This window comes from Pogoniulus pusillus, chromosome 19, assembly GCF_015220805.1.
Source record: "Pogoniulus pusillus isolate bPogPus1 chromosome 19, bPogPus1.pri, whole genome shotgun sequence".
In the NCBI taxonomy this organism is placed as follows: Eukaryota; Metazoa; Chordata; class Aves; order Piciformes; family Lybiidae; genus Pogoniulus; species Pogoniulus pusillus.
In genome coordinates this window covers 10,592,505-10,609,934 of record NC_087282.1, presented here as the reverse complement: position 1 = coordinate 10,609,934, position 17,430 = coordinate 10,592,505, and the positions used below count along the sequence as shown (strand labels likewise).

The following is a 17,430-nucleotide window of genomic DNA, read 5'->3' as shown; positions in this document are numbered from 1 at the left end:
TATGCAGTATGATTACCTAAGGAGTAAATACTGTTATGCAGCATGATTTACCTAAGGAGTAAATACTGTTACTCACTTGAGTCAACAACCAAAAAAAGCAATAAACTTGATGCATACTCAACACACAGTCCTATATCCTTTCTTCCTACAGATTACCTTGCCTTGAAATTTTCTCCAGTACAAATTCTTGAAGGGCCATTACAATAGGCCTCAGAAAAGTAATTAAATCTACCATTGCATATTAATTCAACTATGAAAGTATTGTTTTAAGCTCAAAGTATTAGTGTGCTCTAGATTTTGGCCCTAATAAACCAAGAAATTAATTTTACAGCTTAAAATTAGGAAACTTTAACAGGATATATTGGAGAGTTCCAGAAGAAAAATCAGCACATTAGATAGCAGGTTCCTAGCAACAGGAGCAACTTTAGATGTGTAATCTTAGCTTTACTGTGCTCTTACCAGTATGCTTTAACGTGTGAAATCTCATTAGCAGGGAAGAACTATTTGCTTCCTAGGGAGAAAGAAGAACATTTAGTATTTATTACAAAGGGCTAAAAGGGATACAAACAAGAACATTACAATGCTGATAATTCTTTACTTGCCTAACAAAAGAAAATAAGTACAGAAAAGGTTGATGGAGCCATCATCAATGGACAGATGTTACTTTATTAGTGAATATAAAGTGGCAACTTAGCACCCGGTTTCCAAAGAAATTTAAGACCAAACAACCTGAGGCTAGCCATATTATTAGCCACTAGTAAATAGAACCATTGAAAAAGAACTTTTGTATTCATATTTTGTCCTTTAAACCCAAGAAAAAATCATATAGGTATATAATAGGGCCATAAACCAAAAGGAGAACATGTTCTCAAGACAAGGTTTAAATCTCTGCTATTAAAATCCTATTAAGCTGCATCTATGGCCAATTCAATTTCAAAAGGCTCCACATAACACATGAAGACATGTCCTTCCAGCAGAAAAAGTAACCAAAAGCCATGCTAACAAAACCCCTAGTAGGCTCATGGCCTGGATTCACTGAGGTGATTTCTGAAGTGCCATCATGTGTACAGAAGAGCACTGCAGGGCTAGATCAAACAGTGCTTGGGTAAGCAGGATCCCTTGGGGAAGATGCATTGCCCATAACATGTTTATCAAAACAGACATACCTAGACCTCCTGGGTTTAGTTGAGCTATCAAGACAGCAGGTGCAGCATTTAAACAAACAAATGGCTGACATCCAAGGAGTTAAGTTATGCAGGCTGTTGTCACAGTTTCAGACTGGTACAACTTGAGCAACTGCATTTGCCACTCATGCTTCTGGCATGGGAAAAGGTGTGCAACAGATACCACTGTGTTGCAGTGTGGTGCATCCACATTCCCAGTGAGTTCACAGGATGTACCTTCTGATCATACCCATCAGACATACACAATGGGTCGCATCTTAAATAATTCAAAGTGTGCTGATGTAGATTTCTTTTGTATTACACTAAACTAGAAGGTGTGCTCAAGTAGTATCCTTATCAGTGTAAGGGTTTTGAATCTAGAGGACCCAGCTAGAATGAGTTTCCAGTAAGCATTCCCTTCTCATCTCAAATGCAAGAGTATCATCTGCACTGTCTTACTGCACAGGGCTACGCCTACTTCACCACAATAGTTGCTAATGGTCACATAGTCAGTTTGATTGTCTTCTGGAACATCTCCAGAACTGAATTTACTTGTTGGGAATCTTGGCACAATTTCTGCAAAAGCAAGCCTGCTTCAGCAGAACACTAAGCACAACATTCAGCCATCTGGATGGACTGCAGCAGCACATCAACAATTGATGCTAATGTAGTTAAAAGTAACTAAAATGGTCGTGATTAATCAGTTCCATTCACCAATTATGTGATGCTAAGAAAAGCTATTGTATCATTCTACACTTACTGCATAAAAATGGCATTTGCATGAGTTGTCATCCAAAGAGGAACTGGTTTGCACCTTTGTGCTAATAGAGACTTTCTTCACAACTGCATCTTTTCATATTTATCTGTCTCAGAAGGTCACACAAACTCAATCCTTTCCATTCAAAACACACCTTCAGCATAGCTAAAATACGTAGCCACCTCTCTTTCCTAGTGCTTTCAAGAAATTACTACATACTTCACTTCACTTTAATTGGGTCAGATAAGCAGAATAATTTTTTCCTCTACTGCAGCCAAAAAGAAATAATGTTGAAATTTTGATGCAATTAAAACCTAATATTTTTCCTCATTTGAGACTGAGGAACTAGCTGTAGGCCCCAGGTTGCTGGCTTGTCAGACCGAAACATAAATCCTGCTCATTTACAGTTCTAAGGTGATCATTCCACCAAAATACTCCAGTAATTAGGGAATTCTTATGTCTCCACAAGAACAAAAGTCTTCAAAACAATGCTTTTCAATACAGTTTCAATTTGGGAGCATTATTATCTGTTGAGAAGAGCAAACTTCAGCTACAAAGATCTTGACATTTCTCTGGGCCTTTAGTCTGAATTGTTACTTCCATAACAAAACATGGCTGCTTCTTGTGACTTCAGAAAAACCCCAGAAGTGAGATCATATCACTAATGCAGGATTATTCATTCCTTCGAATTCTGTGTATTATGAGTTTCATCCAATGAACTCTTCAGAGATTCATCATGAAGATTTTTATTATGTTTACAGTTACTGAAATAGTTCAGCTTATAGCTAGTGCTTGCTGCTGAAAGGCTGATATTTCAGTTTAACAGGTCTATCAGTTCTGAAGTTCATAACACAAAGATCAGAATACAGTTTTAAGAGTCATATTTTTGTGCTTATTGACTTTAACATTTTACAGCTTGAAAGCAAGTGTGGTAGTTGAGTCATGGATGGTATATGCAATGTGCACTTGTGAAAAAAACACATGGAAAGAAATGAGACTGACACTGGGTTTTTTTCAGCAGGAAGATAATTTCTTTACCCTAACATCATTAATTATTTTGACTGATATTACTTCAATTATTGGTAAAAAAACATTCCAGTTGACTCTAGTCACAAATGTTTCACTGCCAGTTGTGGTGAAGGTAGTTTTAGAGAATGTTCTCATCAAGATTTTTGGGTGTCAGAACTTAGTGGGGAAGTAGACTATAACTGGAATTGGGAGTGCAATAATCTACAAATATGATTTTCATTCATTTCCATGTACAGCTTGAACTTGTGTCCTCATTTCCTTACTACTCCTACCTGAAAAAAGATTGTCCTGCTGTTGTTGGCTCATGTCTTCTCAGCCTGTTCTCCTTGCTGACCTGCATAAAGGAAAGACAAGTGCAAAGTACCACTGTGTTTGCAGATCCAAAGATGAATGTTTTTTGAAGTACTGTGCACTTGATTTTTGAAAACAAACCCAAGACAATCAGAATGAAACAGCACACCCAAAAAACCCCACAACCTTCCTCCCCCCAAAACACACCCACCCAAAAAACCAAAGAAACAACCTTTATGCATTCATTTATTACTTGATAGTGACAAGTCTAAAACTATGACAGTCATAGTAGTTCTCTCAACTGCCCCTACCCAAGTCCCACAGGACATCTTCAGACAATGTTAGAAAGCATACCCTACTTTTATAATATCTCATCTTGCACTGGACACCCACCTCATCTGCCTTTATCCTTCAGACTGCTGGGAGCAATGTTGTCATTGCAGTGATGCTCTCGTATTCCCTGAGAGAAGTTCCCTAGCAGTTCATGTCATTTAGACGAGAACTTAAAAGCTCCATTACATTACAAGAAGCAAATGCTTGAAGTTCTGATTTATTCCATACTCTCAGAAGAAAACTTCTACAGGGTAAGCAAAAAAGAGACCTGTCATATGAGCATGTATTAATAACCATTTATGTATCATTTTGATTCCTCAATAAATAATAGTAGGCACTGAAAAATAGTTAGACCACATGACAGAAACAGACGTTCTACGGAGAGGGAAGAAGTGGCAATGTGTTAGTGCAGTTAATCATTTTTAGAGCTCTTAATGGCAAATTTCTGTTAAAAATTCTAAAAAAAAAGGTTGCTTCCAGTTGCAAACAAACTCTGCAGTTGACACAAACACCTGTCTGTCTCAGCAGTCCACTGCTTTATTACTCTAGCTCTTAATGTTTAAAAAAATATGTTTCTTTAAACTGAGGAATCTTCCTATAATGTGTAATATTACCTGTCTGATAATTTACAGTATCATAACTGCTGAGCTTTAGGGCTCCTCTGCTTAAATGCAGACCTAAGCTAATGGCTTCAATATTATGCAGGTTTTGAAAGCAACATCTGATCTCAGTCAATATAGATTTTCTGTACTACAGTTTTATTCAATCTTCTTCTACACGCAGCAGTGCTTAGTGTTTTTTAAGGTGGTTTGGTTTTGTGCCTCTGCCAAGTCCTATTTTGTGGGTTTGTGAGACTTAAAACTTCAGGAAATGTGTAGGCTTTAGGAGTGTTTTAAGCTTTGTCTTTCTGAATGTCTTTTTGCACTAATCTTTTTTAAACTCAAATGTGTCTCACAAGAGAGGTAGAGACAAGTACTTTCATTAAGCCATGTATTCTGTCTTTATGTTATTTAATGCTTCAAATCCCTTTCAAATGCTTCAAGTCTTTCCTTACATTTAAATGGAGAGAAATAATTTTTTTATTCTGCTACTTTTCTCTCCATAAAAAAAAAAAATAGTATTTTTATTAGTATTCTGTGGAACTCCTCTGCATGTAAATTCAAGGACACAAGTAATATTTATTAATTGCACATTACTTTTGTAGTATTTGTAGTGTCAGTTGTTATCTATGTGTGTCATTTTTTTTTGAGATCAGGCTGATTCTAAGCCTGTTTAATTCCATTTATGCAGCTTTGTATTCCCTAAAATACACAATTCATCAGATTGGAAAAGACTTTTGAGATCATCAAGTCCAACCTATTACCTAACACCACCTAATCAACTAAACTATGGCATTAAGTGCCACATCCAGTCTTCTTTTAAATACTTCCAGAGATGGTGACCCCACCACCTCTCTGGGCAGCCCATTCCAATGGCAAATTGCTCTTTTTGTGAAGAATAGAATCATAGAATCAATCAGGTTGGAAGAGACCTCCAAGATCATCCAGTCCAACCTATCACCCAGCCCTATCCAATCAACCAGACCATGGCACTAAGTGCCTCATTCAGTATTCTCTTGTACACCTCCAGGAATGGCAACTCCACCACCTCTCCACCACCTCCCTGGGCAGCCCATTCCAATGGCAAATATATATATAGTGATAAAAATGGTGAGTATATAGCTTTGTAATTCAATCTCATATGTATAACATCTGAAACCATTAAAACCAACCTACCACAATGTTGACCCCTTCCACTTTCCCCCTTGCAACATCCTCAGAAGGTTTCCTCTGATGTTGTTGCCTTCCTTCCTTATAATTCAATTACCCCTCAACTTGAAGAGGCTGCTTCTGTATCCTCATATACCCTACAGAGTCAGCATCTTTTCCCCTTTCTGAAATTCAAAATTCTAATGCAAGTAGCCACTGGAAAAGTCTTTATCCTGCTGTTATAATCACACAAGAGGTACCTCAAGGAAGCTGTAAGAACTATAAATGTATTAAATCTTTCACTATGTGGTATAAGAAGTCTCAAGTTTCCCAAAACCCACTGCAGTCAGACAAACTTCTGCAATACAGTGAACTATTTCAAGCACAGTGAATTACTTTGGAGCATCCAAACCACAAATTAGTAATCTGATGTTTCTAATTTGCCTGGTTTTCCAAGAAAGAAAAGTCAATAAAGTATAGGATAAATGCTTTGATACCTAACAGGCTGCTGGAAAAATGAAGTGTAAATTACTTTTTTTGTGTTAGATGTAGCAATGAGTTGAGCTGCAGCAGAGGATTTTCTGTTGAGATACTGGGAAACATTTTTCTATGTTAAGGATAATCCTGATCTACAGAACCTAGAAGTGATGAAATTTGTTGCACATCTGCTTAGCCTCTGAAAGGATGATATTTTAGGAATTGATCACTGAAATTCACTTTTGGATGCACATTGTACAATTCTAGGAACAGCTGCCTGAAATATAGACACAAATATATAATCAGTAATTAAAAAGTCTTTTAAAAGGAAGAGTAAAAGGTATGATAGAGTAAACCAGCAGCATAATGCTGAGAATACCTCATTTCAGTATAATAATGAGAAAAAGAAAACAATTAGCTTTCAGTCCAAGAACAAATGGCTGTCCAGTGATGAGTCCATCATTAGGAAAATCGCTGTGTGCTGTAGCAAACACCTGTCACAATGTGCAAGGAACAGTTTAATTAAGGTAGCCTGCCTGTCATGTATACTCACACATCGCATTAATTAGAATAAATATCACTTGTGATGGTTCTCACTTTAATAAACTTGCTTTCCAACTCCAAGGCATTATTTTCAGTTGAAATGCTAAGCAGCAGTCAGGACCAAAGGCACCAATGGAATCTACACTAAAAATACTTCAGTATACATGGGCTCAAAAGGGAGTGGAAGCCATTTACCAAGCTTACTGCAAGTCGTTAGAAGCCACAGCTGTATGCACAAGAAATTATTTGAAATGATTCTTTTTGGTAAATGCATTTCTGAACAGTGTAGCCTTTATCATTTGCTGAAAAACCTGGAGAAGGAAGTAAGATTGTGTAGCTTGTTTATGGGTTACAATCACTGATTTTTTTTCCCCCTTTAACTGTATGAGTAATTATTTGGCATTATGCCTTCAGAGTTAAAAGGATGAACGTTAAATTAGGTGCAGAACAATTTAGCAAAGACTGCTCAAGCAGCACACAGGAAAAAGAATCTACATTTAGAATTTTATTTGGTCTCAAGATTTTAAAAATTGTGTCAGATAACAACCTATTAGCTCCTGAATCTGCAGCTACTCTGCTGCTAAGTGCTTCATTTAATGCCCCTTCCGCAGACACTCCCCACGTTCAGATTTCCATTTAACAGCATAGAGAAAATTAAGCTCTACAGGTTCTTGTCAGATGATTTAAAATTCTAGACAGAACCAGCTTCCACATCAAGCATGTGGTCGTTTATTATCAGTCCACAGAGAAAAACCAAGTCTGTGCAGTTTTCTACTGCTGCCCTCATTCTATCACTGAAACACAAATCCACTTCACAGTTTACAACGACCAGGAACAATGATAATTGAATAATAGGAAACAGAAGAATGAAGTCACTCCACCTTAAAAAGGTACAGTGAAACACAGAATGTTAGGGGTTGGAAGGGGCCTCTAGAGATCTAGTCCAATCCCTCTGCCAAAGGAGGATCATTTAGGTCACTATTAGAAGTGCTTCAGAGATACTAAACCATAACCCTGAATGTGCACATGGATGTGACAGTGATGGTTTTCTACATAATCACAGAAAGATTTGGGTTGGAAGGGACCTTAAAGATCATTTAGTTCCAACCCCCTACCATGGGCAGAGAAACCTTCCACTAGCCCAGGTTCCTCAAGGCCCTACCCAACCAGGCTTTGAAAGTTTCAAGGGTTGAAACCTCCATAACTTCTCTACGACCTGTTCCAGTGCTTCGCCACTCTCATGGTGAAGAATTTCTTCCTAATATCTCATCTAAATTAAGCTTCTTGCTGGTCTTCAACAGGGTTTTGAGTAGCTGCTCACTCACAAAACACAAAGCTGTGCTGCTTCCACCTCACTACAGGAAATCTGTGACAGTGTCCATGCAACCTGAATGCAAGTACAGAACGCTAACATCATTTCCAGCTATGAAGCATAATGTGGCTAAATGAAAAGCAGACTTCTCACCAAGTTTGAATCCAAAAAGGTAGCCTAGCTGTCCCTCCAAATAGAAAGCTAAGAGACAATGGCAGCTAGCAGGGATAGTCTCTCAAAAATATTAAAAGGGGGAAACATTAAGAATATTCAGTTAGGAAAAAAGTTTCCATTTAAAACCTTTGCAGGAAAGGTTGAGAAAAATGTCTAATTATCTGAAGCCCTTCAAAAAAATACTTTAAGTGGAAAATAAGAGCCTTACATATTTACTTAATAGTACACACAGTTTTAAGTGACCAGTTATTACTAGTGTTAAGAAAGCAGAGCTCTTTTATTCATATGTAACCTTTAGGAAACCTTTCCTTTTCTAGACTTATGAGCCTAGTAACTCCAAGGAACCTGAAAGCTGGAAATTTCAGGAGAAAAACAGAATGACAAAGCTGCTCACTGCTATACAATTAGCTGAATACTCACACCACTACTAGAAATGAGAGTAGGTCACTATGAAGTCTGGGTGATTCACTGACCTGGATGGAACCCTTTGGTGGTCTTCCTCTAGTTGCTTAACACCAACTGGCTCCTGTCTTAGTAGATCCAAATGGAAACTGAGCTGCATTTCATTCATCTCAAGTAAAATATTTAAGCCTTCACAATCAGCCCTGAAAATTCTTTTACAGTCTCAAATTTAAAGAACAAACCTGATGAATGACACAAGTTTATCTTATTAACTCTTGCCAAAACTGATATTCCAAAAGTTTTACTTTATAGTTTTCCTATATTTGAGAAGTTATTAAGAAGATTAATTGGAATACAAACAAACTACCCTCAGGTCTGCAGAACAAGAGTGAGGTTGCATACTACAAGAGGGGCCAGAATGGGAATATGTTCGTACAAACAGAAAAGATGCCAGGAGAGGTTTTGTGCTTTAAAAGAAAGCAAGAGTAAGTCCACAGAGTCCAGGAAAGTGAGCAACCTCAGGGCTTCTGCAGTAGATGAGAAAATAGCTCCATCAGAGAAAGCATTCAAGTCAGCTCAGCATCATGGTTATGTCTTTGAGCTGGTTTCAACTGGGACAAAGTTAATTTTCGCCCTAGTAGCTGGCACAGTGCTGTGGTTCAGATTTAGTGAGAATCATGTTGGTAACACACTGATGTTATAATCATTGCTAAGCAGTGTTTATCCTAAGTTAAGGATTTCTCAGTTTCCCATGGTTTGCCAGTGAGGAGGTGCACAAGAAGCTGGGAAGGAGCATTGCCAGGAGTGCTAACCCAAACAAGCTAAAAGCTTTTTGCAGCACAGGAGGTTACACCTCAATACAAGGGGAGACTTCTTTACTGTAAGGGTCCCAGAGCACTTGAACAAGCTCCCCAGAGAGGCTGTGGAATCTCCTTCTCTAGAGACTTCCAAGGCCTGTCTGTGACCTGCGTTCCTCTGTGACCTGAGCTAGACTATGGGCTTGTTCTGCCAGGGGGTTTGGACTTGATCTCTTTGGGTTCCTTCCAACCCCTGACATCCTATGTGATCCTGTGTGAAAAGGATATTCCATGTCATAGGACATGATGTCCAGTAAGTAAACTGGGGGGAGATGGCTGGAAGGGAAAGATCACTGCTTGGGCATCATTCAGGGGGTGATGAGCAATTGTTTTGTGCATCACTTGTCTTTTCTTGGGGTTTAACACTTCTCATCTTACTTTTAATACCATTATCATTTAAGTAATTAAGCTTTTTTAATCTCAACCCACAAGTTTAACTTGTTTCTTCAATTATCCTTCTCATCCCAATGGGAAGGGAGAGGAATGAGCAAGTGGCTGCCTGGTGCTTCAGTTGCTAACTGGGGCTAAGCCATTACAAAGTTGCAACAGTTCATCAAACTTTGGGATCAAAACATTGCAAGTGACCTGACAAAGTGCTTTGATGAACAATCTGAATGATGTATTGGTTGTAACTTCATCAGCTCTAGAAGGACAGCTATGGCAGTGATAATATGTCCCAACAGGAAAAATATATTAAAAATTCCACTTTTCACTTTCAAAAACATTCAGCACAAGAGACCTGCATTTTTTCCATACATAACAGCACTAAAACAATAAACATTCCAACAGTCTATCTTCAAAAGCAAATAGAACACAATACAAAATGAAATAGTGCCCTTACTGGCAGCTCTTTATGCGGTCATTTCAGGAGAACACCTTTGAATCATCTCATGACAAAGGTCTGCAATGTTCCCAGGTTCAAACATTTAAGTTGTTGCATTCTAACTGATGCAGAACAAGAAAAGACAGAGTTTCCTGCTCTTTTGTCCTGCCATATGGGAAAATAGAAGCATTTACTTCTGTTAAAACTCCAGCTTTCACAGGAGAAAGCAAAAACCAACAACCAATCAACCAAAACCGAATCAAAGACAGACTAAATATTTGGACAAACTTGTTTCTTGGGAGTCTTGAAAGTAATTGAGGCTATTACAATGTGTCTAACGCTCACCTGAACCCCCATAAAAAGTTCAACATAAACAACTCAATAAAATTACTACCTCTAGAATTTCCTTAACTTTATGACAACCAAACACACTGTAAAAGACATAACAGGGCTATATAAGTGTTTGATGTTTATTAAGCACAGCTTTAAACAGTTTCACTTAGAAGTTCTGAAAGCCTTTATCATGTTCATCTCTCCACCAGGCATTCAGCTCAATCTCTGCATGCTTGCTCTGACTCTTCCTTGGCTGTTCCCCTGAGGATGATCAATTTTTCACTGATTAAACACCTGTATGTTTAACACAACAAGGATCATTCTTCCTTTATTTCAACTACTTTTTCTGGTGAATAGCTTGCCACTTAGCTGCAGAACATTATCTGTGGCAGCATTAGAGCCTTCTCATTTAAGATAAGTCATATTCAGAGACTGAATGAAAAAAAAAATAAATGTGGCCATCCATTCAAGTTAGCTGTGTGGAGATATACACTAAGGTGAAATGTAGGTTGGAAGCAAAGGGATGAAAAGAAACAGAAGAGAAGAGCAGGAAGTGCAAGTAGTAAGATTACATTACCACCCACACGGGGCTTTGCAACTAACCTGGCCAACCCTAAAATGTTCCACTTTGCATTTACAAGAGGTTCATATTGTGCAGAATTACAGCTCCCACCTTCTCTAACACCCACTAAAGTTTGGAAATGAAAGAAGGAATATTTAAGAGCTTGCAATTTTAATGAATCATGCTGTGCACCTACCTACTGTAAAGAAGTTACTTTATGGTCTATGCTACAGGAGTAACTTGATACAAAAAATTCATGCCAAATAACATCATTCAGATAGTCACTCTAGGGAAGACCAAAATTAGGAGGATTTGCAAGTCCAAACCTTTTTTTCCCCCCATATTATGTTACACCTGGTTAGGATAGAAGCTGTGCAATCATTTAAAACATGGCTCTCATTTTTAAAATGAGAGAGCAAGTATCTTCAGCTTAACTAAATGCAGATTAAAAATGGAGATTTCTTACATGTGGTCAATGCATTTATAAGCTTTAATATATATTTATAGTAGATTTTAAATTTAAAAGCAGTTCTAAGTAATTGTAATAGAAAATGGACATTATTAAATAGTTGAAAAGCCTTCATGTTTTGAGTTTTCTACTTGGCAGCATGGAAGGAAGTCCTGAAAACCAACCTTTTCTGCAAAGCATCTGAAGTACAAATGAAAGAAACACTACAGAACACGAGAGAAAGAGAAGACAAAAGAAGACAAATGCAAATCTTTTCATGTTTCTTTGGATAAAAAGAAAGCACATTTAACATTATTCCTTTCTTAAATGAAAAGCCTTAAGGAGTGATGAAAGCACAGGATAAAACAAGTAAGCTGTCAGGTACTCATTGCCCAGCTATCTCTAACATCAGAGACATCTCAGAACTCACAACCTACTTCTTTTACACTTCCCTCACTTATCTGACTCAAAGCTGAGGAGACCCTTCTTATTAGAACCTATTTGAAATTGGAGATCTTATGTGATGGTTTGGGAGTTACCTCCCCCCAACACACACAATGAAATCACCTGGACTAGACTCAGCCAACTGGAAGTTAAGGAATGAAGCTTTACATCCACAGCTTAGCACAATATACAAGCAGATACTGATAATATATTACAAATATATACAGCTATATACAGAATTATACAAGCTAAAAGTAATACAGAAACACAATACCCTTCCCAGGGTAGTCCCAAGGAGGAGCTTCTAATCACCCTTCCACCTTCTTTCCACCCCTCTACTTTATCCCAGAGTCTGCTTTACATGCAAGATGAGTTGATAGAATCAGCAAGGGGGGTTTAGAAGCAGAACACTTAGTTGGGTTACACAAATCCAAGAATGGCAGAAGCCCAGAGAGAAAACAGAGACACCAACAGACAGAGTTTCTTATCTACGTCTCAGCAAACCTATGAGTGAAATAGATATCACCATTGTTTCCATTTCACAGCCTATAATCCTTTTTTTCCTCATTAAAATATTCCAATTGGCCTCAAACCAGCACAATCTTACCACTGCAAACCCTTTACTTAGGCATTCTTAATTTCTTTTCTTACAGAACAATTACAAAGCTTTAGTAAATGAAGTGTGTGAGTTTGATGGACTCCTCTAACCCTCTGTTCACAGAAGTCAAATATCAAATTCCTGTAAATGTCACAACCCAGGACACTCAATCACCTCCCTCAAGCTTCCTGAGCCTAACATAACTTTTATTAATGCTTCTCAGTGGGATTTTAATCTCAATAATTATTCCTCCTTCCCCCCCCCCCAATCATCTTAAAAGCCGTAACTTCTTACAGCAAAAAGTTTCCCACACTGACAGACTACTGCATCAAGAACAATCTTCAGTTTGCTCAAAGTCCTTCGCCTATACCCTCCTACATTCCATAGTAAGAAACAATGGAAGCCTCATCTATGACATTCTTGATTAACAGATTCCAAAATATCACAGTGTTGGTTGTGTCTTGTCCAAGTAGAATTTGCTGCAGAATTTCTACCTGTGTTTGCATTCTGGGAAGTGTTCTGTATCTTATTCTTGGTCTTCTTGCAACTCTTTCTTGTGCTTCTCTAACATTTTGAAAATAAGGTAATTCAAGACAAAGGCACTTTTCAAGGACCTTACAACAAGAAAGCAGTTGCTGTGTGATTTGCTACTTTTGAACAGCATATAATAAGTCATTCACTAACTACTGGATGGGTAAAACTCTTCATGTTTTATTTGGTGCGTTCCTAACAACTGCAAATCATACTTCTTCCTGTTCTATTCTGTAATTTTCCCCAAATGGCCAGCAGCCAGATAACTATGGAATTCATTTAAATTGTTGGCTCTTTAAAAAGTTGGAATAACAATGGCATTTCATAAAATGAGAACTTAGAATAGATTCTCTTAAACAACTAGAATGAAGCACAAGAGGAGTCTTCATATACACATTATTTTTACAGTAGAATTACTGCAGCATGTGTCTGCATAATCTGGGAATAGCTTCATGATCTCACAAAGTTTGTCATTCCCAACAAGGATGCTTTGTTACTGCCTTAGCTATTGAAAAAAAGCTGCTGCTGCTTCACTACAAAGCAAAACTATTAGCAGTAAGTACTGTACATACTAACTGTAGTTGTATTTTGGATGGCCAGTTCAGTTCCAACAAACTTTCAAAGTTCAGTCACATATTTTCACAAAAAAAAAAATAGGGATGCATAGCCAAGGTACACAAAACTTTGTATCATGCTGAAAGTGAGAGTGGGTAAGTTTTGCATCCCCTTCACTTGCACTCCATTCTAAATTAGCACCCTGCTCGCTCCATGACAAGATTCAAATAGAAAGAACTACAATATTTTATCAAGTGCAGACTGAAACAGCCAGGAGATAAAATTTCCTAAGGGCTAATTTTGCAAGCTGTGTAAAAGACTTAAGTACTAAAAGTAATTTTATTTTGGCTCATTCACAAGTCAGTCTGTTTTCACTCCAGATACTATACATCATTTCGTATTTTCCTCCCCTTTAGACTATCCCAAACAGCAGCTGGAATTGCTCACCCAGATTTTGACCACAAATAAAATGGTACAAAAATCACTTCAAAGTATATGCCAAGTATGCATTTGGTACTAAAAACTCTACTACAACAAAACTGCCCCAACATTTTCTGCTCATTTACAGCTTAAGCTATTTCCCATAGAGAGGACATTAAGTATTTGCAGAACTAGAAAATCAGTACAGATGATCTGTTAGCTTTTTCAGTTCAGAGTTTCAAAGACCACATTTATACATGAGCTGTAATTTTGTGCTCTAGCTCAGCAGTTTCACTCTACCAGTGATGCTCTTCCTAAGGTTTCACTTTTGCTTGTGCACTTACCTTCAGGTCTTACAGTATGACTGTTAAATATTACACAGGCGATTTGTAATACTTTCTGTGAACCAAAGTTCCAGGTATGACCACACTAAGTCTATGCTGTTTCTGCTTTCAAAGTTACTTTCTAAGAAAAAGAAATAATTACTCAACCATATGTTTAAATGGAGAAAAGAATAAACATGAAAGAAAAATCAGCATTGTGGAGAAGCCTGCCATTAAATATGAATCAAAGTTGCTTTAGAGATGAAAGAACATACCCAGTCAACTCCACCTTTTATCATATCTGATTTAAATTACGAGCTTAGCAGATAAATATTAAAAATAGTTACTATTCTATGTAGTTGGACACCACCTTAAAAAACTGATAGCCTTTTATGGTTCTAAGGATAAAAATTGAATTATGTCTCTAATGCAGAAAAGGTAGCAGCCTGGAAAAAAAAGAGTGATGCAGATACCCCTAAAGCATCTTTGCATCTCCCTGCAAAAATCACAGGAGTGTTTCTTTTAGGAAGATGACCTCAGAAAATGAACTATCTGATTTTCAGTCCTCTCCTAAACCACATCTTGAGACTGTAAGGTCAAATTTGAAGCAGGTTGCTCAGGAAAACATCGGCCAAGTTCTGACTATCCCCAAAGAGGCAGATGTCACTTACTGAGCACCTGTTCCAGTACTGACAACCCCCACTACAGGATTTGTTTTCTTAGCATTTTACAAGTTGCATCAAAGAAATTTCTAGTATTTATCATCCTTCATTTATATCAACTTAAATATTGGTAGTTCTGGTCTGGACTCAAAGTAGATAGAGACTTCTTTGTCTTGATGCTTAGCATCAACTAGACACTGCCTAACTGAAGGCCTAAGCCTTTATTAATTACCTAGGATTATTTTTGTCAGTTCAGCAAATACATCCCAGACTGTTCAGGAATGCTCATTCTAAACCATTTACTCAAAATACTATCAGAACAGTGAAGTTGCATTCTAATGGCATACATTTTGACCAGTCTCTTCCATCAACTCATCTTCATTCTTTAACATGCCACAAACATCTGTTCTATAGCTTAGAACAACTTTTAGTTCTCAATAGTTTTATTTGGGTTCTCATGCAAAGAGTTTTACTGTGAATGGTAAAGTCAGTTCAGTTCTCAATGCTTTCACTGCTCAAGGAGAGATAAGAGTGTTGAACAACAAACTAATTGCAACACATTGTCACAGAATAAACAGTGAACAAAAAAGTCATTGCATTGTTTGACCTATGGGACAACAGCTGTCTAACTCAGGTAAGAATCCCTGCTGATGAATGAACATTTGTTTCCATTTAGACCCATGAAACGTTATTTAAGGGAGACTCTTACCTGCAGTACAGCCTTCCAGCATGTGTGGGATCATCAAAACACTACTACATAATAGCAAACTTCAATATAGCACTGGGCCTCAAAACGTATTTTTCTTCCTCTTGTCATTTATGCCATCCCATTGCTCCCTATATAAAAATTTCCACCCTCTACAACAGAGACTTTATGCCATGATGCACTTTGGACAAACCACAGCCAGAAAGACAGAAAGTAAGGATTCAGCAGACTTTGTTCAGTGCATTTCAGCAATCTGTGTTTGCCATCTTACCTCATATTTAAACCCTTGCTTCTTTGATGCTTCTGATGTTGCCAGGAATTAAGAGATAATAGCAGATATATTACCATCAGTCAAGTTTTTATAGGAAGGAATGTGTCAAAGTAGAGCTGCAACTGGAGCAACTGAAGGTGCATCACAAAGTTCCTATACTGAGGAGTAACAAGTTTTGTGGCAGAGCCACTGCAACTCCAACTCTGCAGCTATAAACTCAACTTTCTAAATACGCATTTTAGCACTATTGATCACCATAACATGGCAGTAATGTATAGAACACCTCACATTAGAAGAGCACAAAGGACTACAGACAAAAAAGAATTGTGAAATATGCCATTACAAATGTACATCAAATAATTTGTTCATGTTAGCTCCTGATGTGCACCCTCAGCAAGATTGCAGATGACACCAAGCTGTGTGGCACAGTTGACTTGCTAGAGGGCAGGGATCCACCCAGAGGGACCTGGACAGGCTGCAGAGGAGTGCCCAGGCCAATCTCATGACATTCAACAAGGCCAAGTGTAAGGTCCTGCACTTGGGTCAGCGCAATTCCAAGCACAACTCCAGGCTGAGAGCAGACCTGAGGAAAAGGATCTGGGGGTCTGGGGTGATGAAAAGCTCAACATGAGCTGGCGCTGTGCACATCCAGCTCAGACAGCGACTGTGTGCTGGGCTGCAGCAGGAGCAGTGTGGGCAGCAGGGCAAGGAAGGGGATTCTGCCCCTTGGCTCTGCTCTCTTCAGACCCCACCTGCAGTCCTGGGTGCAGCTCTGGAGCCCTCAACACAAGAAGGACATCAAACTGTTGAAGCCAATCCAGAGGAGGGCCACAAAGATAAGAGGGCTGCAGCAGCTCTGCTATGAGGACAAGCTATGAGAGCTGGAGCTCTTCAGCCTGGAGAGGAGAAGGCTTCAAGGTGACCTTATAGTGGCCTTCCGGATCTGACGGGGGCCTACAGGAAGGCTGGGGAGGGACAATTTACAGGATCTTGTAGTGACAGGATGAGGAGTAATGGGTTTAAACTGGCAGAAGGGAGATTTGAACTAGATGTTAGGATGATCTTTACAGTGAGAGTGGTAAGACACTGGCACAGGTTGCCCAGGGAGGCTGTGGATGCTCCCTCCCTGGAGGTGATCAAGGCCAGGTCAGATGAGGCCTTGCATGACCTGTTCTAGAGGGAGGTGTCCCTGCCTCTGGCAGGCAGTTGGAACTGGATGAGCTTTGAGGTCCCTTCCAACCTAAACCATTCTAAGATTCTTTGCTCTCAATAGAGCAGAATTTACATCACTACAAAAGCAAGAAGTTATTCTCTAACAGTTTTAAATCCATAGGTTTCTTGCTCCTCTCAGCTTCGAAGCTACATAATGTAGCCATAATAACATGGTAGAAGAGAGCATTTACTACATCTCAGCCTACAAAAAGCTAAGAAATAATTTAGGAAATTAAAAAAAAACCCAAACTTTTTTTTTTTTTTTTTTTTAACATGGATAACATTTTGCTCCTTTCTAAAATAATTTGGTTTCATGTATCTGCAGTCCTTAATTGATCGACTTGAAAACATCCCTAATTGTTCCAGGACAATATTCTTTTCCATTTCACAAAGCAGCTGGCATTGCTGTATTGTTTTGCTTTCCTCATTGCTTGAGACAAGATTAAGTACTGAGAA

General features: G+C 38.4%; 1 long non-coding RNA gene across 9 annotated transcripts in view; it reads right to left on the bottom strand.

Annotated features, from left to right (window-relative positions):
- LOC135183892 (uncharacterized) overlaps positions 1–17,430 on the bottom strand; it is a 94,121-nt gene that overhangs the window by 24,333 nt on the left and 52,358 nt on the right. For all 9 annotated transcript variants that reach the window (XR_010305758.1, XR_010305755.1, XR_010305751.1 and 6 more), the window contains 3 exons: positions 3,634–3,817; positions 3,222–3,283; positions 460–511 (listed from right to left, as the gene is read on the bottom strand). This is a non-coding gene — a long non-coding RNA (uncharacterized LOC135183892). The remainder of the gene's footprint in view (positions 1–459; positions 512–3,221; positions 3,284–3,633; positions 3,818–17,430) is intronic.